This window comes from Musca vetustissima, unplaced genomic scaffold (genome assembly GCF_032173495.1).
Source record: "Musca vetustissima isolate MV318-11 ecotype Yass unplaced genomic scaffold, APGP_CSIRO_Mvet_v1 utg215328, whole genome shotgun sequence".
Lineage (NCBI taxonomy): Eukaryota > Metazoa > Arthropoda > Insecta > Diptera > Muscidae > Musca > Musca vetustissima.
In genome coordinates, this window is record NW_026873190.1 from 112,754 (window position 1) to 116,078 (window position 3,325).

Consider the following 3,325-nt stretch of genomic DNA (forward strand, 5'->3'; position numbering starts at 1 on the left):
AAACAAGTTAAAAAGCAAAACAAACAAATCGCGAAATGCGTGAAGAATAAGCAGTATAACGCACAAAATATCATCGATGTAAATTAAATCAAAATCGACTATCAATCAGTTGTTTTTTTATTTTGGCTCAAAACAATGATTATTTGTATGTATACAATGCATCTCAGAAATATTCTATGGCTATAAGAAATGATCACAGAAAAATGTAAATCACTATTTATTTATTAAACACCCAATGAATGGCCATTTGCTAAAAAAGAAAGAAATTAAAATCAAACAAATTTAGTAAAAGTAAAGAAAAACAAATATCTTTTTTATATTAAAACTAATTTTGATTACGCACTCAATTTAATGCGATTTTTTGGCAAATACCGTGGAATCCCGATTGTACATACTGGCAAGGGTTCATCCAGTTTTTACGAATTTGATAAAACTGATTTGATTTGAGAGCAAAATGGTTACGAGTGGCCCATAGCTCTTTTCGAATAATTGAGGTTATCGCTTTGCTGGATTACGAATAATTGGAATTACTCCGTATATTGCAGTACTCGAAGTACATTCATTTTAAATGTTAGTTTCATGTGGAGAGTTGATTATACATATTGGCATATTGGTTAGTTTCAAATTTAATTATGATCAATTGAGTTTTTCCAAAATGAGTGCGCGTTTTTCTCAATAGATACCCCATGTGCTGTATTTTTCCCATTACACTCCAATGGTTATTATCTGATTTCAAATCTGAAGAAATGGAAGGGTCTACTGAGAATTATGAACAACCATTTTATGTTCGAAAATTCTGCAAATGATTGATCAGTTCCTAAAAAAAAGAACATAATATTCAGATTCGATAAAATTTTAAACATTACTACATTATGCAATTTACTTCTCCCTTCCCAATGTACCGTTTTGTTTGACCCAACATGTGCTTTAAAACTTCCCATTTAAACATTAAAGTCAGGTTATGTCAATTCGGATTTTGTAGCGCCAGCATAAATGTTGATTTGATTAGAACCCAATGCCAAGTCATATTTATCAACCAATTTACACACAGACTACATTCCTAACTTATCCACACATAAATATACATATACGTACATATATACAGGTGTGCATATATGCACATGTATATATCTGCATGCATGTATATCATATTAAATCCAATAGCCAGATCCTAGAACTTGTTTAGTTGATAGCAGCGTATGGGTGCGTATGTATGTGTGTTCACGATGATATTTTACTAAAGTTAATAGACTATGAATGAGTATTGTTGTATGTTGACAATTGTCCTAAGTTAAACATACATTGTGTCTGTTTGTGTGTCGGCCGTCGGTATGCACATTTCCGATCCAACCGACGATGCACCGACAAGCATACAAACAGATAGTCAGTAGAATCTAAATGGTTTCATTATAGCTGAACATCCGAATCTCAGCCTAGAGATGCATTCATTTGTCTTCGGTTAGTTGTTGTTCTTGTTATTACAACCATATGCGGATGGATGGATGGATGGACGGACGGACGGAAAATGAACATTTCACACTTCTACATACATATGTATGTATACACACATACATGCACACTGACATGCTAGTATCCATCGCATATATTTAGTTAGATAGATATACTGTAAATTAATTTAGATAAACAATTTGCCCCTGTAATTTATATTTAAGAATGATTAAAAATAAAACTGTTGTTATTGTTTATTCCTTGTTTTGGTCCTGTTACTTCCTATGACCACATTCCATACAATTCCTTCCCCCGCCTATGCATCTGAACACAATTCGCCATCACATGTACTTGTGTATGTATCCGAAGGTTTTAAAGTTTTGTAAAATACAATGTCCCTGTACTATTTTTAAGTTAAATTATTTGAACGAAGACAATTTAAATTATAATAAAACAATGTCTGTAGATAATATTCTTTAGTGTTAAGCATTTGTTTTGTAAATAGTATTTTCTATATCATATTAAAGTATTTATAACAAATAACAATAATAATAACAAAGTAATGAAAAAAAATAAAGCAACAACCACATTCGTATATATAAATGAAAAAATATAAATCAAAATAGAAGAATGCAAATGAAAAAAAAGATAAATAAAATATAAAACAAATGAATTTTCAAATTTAACAAAATTCCGTGTTTTCATATTAAACAAAAATGGAAATTGCAGTGGGAGAATGAGTTTTGGAAAATATTGAACAAACGAGGTTTGTCCAGATAAAGCGGTGAACTATTAATTTTTTCGCACTATGTTTATGTTTAATTATTTAAGGTGCGTTGCAATTTGTACAGTTGCCATATGATTTGATTTCGACATGTCAAATGTATCCCCAAAGAAAGCACACATTCTTGCTTGGCGAATTTCAAAAGAAATGTTTTCCAAATTAAAAAGAGAATATCCGATTTGTTGCAAAGCATCGAATTGTGTTTGCTTGTTATTCTCGGAATAATGTTTTTACGAATGACCGATGTGATTACTCAAAATTATTAATGTAATCGGTTCGAAATTTAAAGACATTAACTATGGAAGGATTAAACTAATCGGTACGGGTCATCGTAATTTGTTACTGGATTTGTGGTTGAAAAAATGCGATTGTGTAAAAAGATAAAAAAATAATTAAGGGTCACCTATTAAGGTAATTTTCAGCGGAGATAATAATTCCAGTCCATTACATATCCAAATATGTAATTTTTTATTTGCGTTGGACTTAGCGAATTTCAAAGGAAATGTTTTCAAAACTAAAAGGAGAATATCGGTTTGAAATTTAAGGACATGATTAACTATGGAAGGATAAAACTAATCGGTACGGGTCATATGTAATTTTTTATTTGGGTTGGACTAGTAATAACCATGGTACAATAATACAAGGTAGGGCAGCTTGAGGAGAATAACAAAAAAGCAACTATGCTCGTGTGGCCTCTTCTGCCAAAAATAAAATAAATATACGCAACAAGTGTTTGTGTTTATTTGAAATTTTTTCAACACAAAACAAAAAATGCGAAAAATGAATGAACGGTTATGATTTCTTCCCAAAATAGTAGTGAATACCAAAAAATGTTTGTTTCATCCATAACAAAGTAATTACTTCCAGCCGAACGTGTTTAAAACTTTATTTTCATTTCAATAAAGCTTGAATATATTTCAATTTATTTTGAATTTATTTGACATTGTATTCAAAACATTGTACACACACATACACAAAATATGTATTTTGATTTCATGGAACAAGCCACCTTGAGAAAAAATTGTAATCAGTTGGTAGCTGTGTCCTAACTTGTAATAATTATACCATGGTAATAACCATAAATATAGAAAA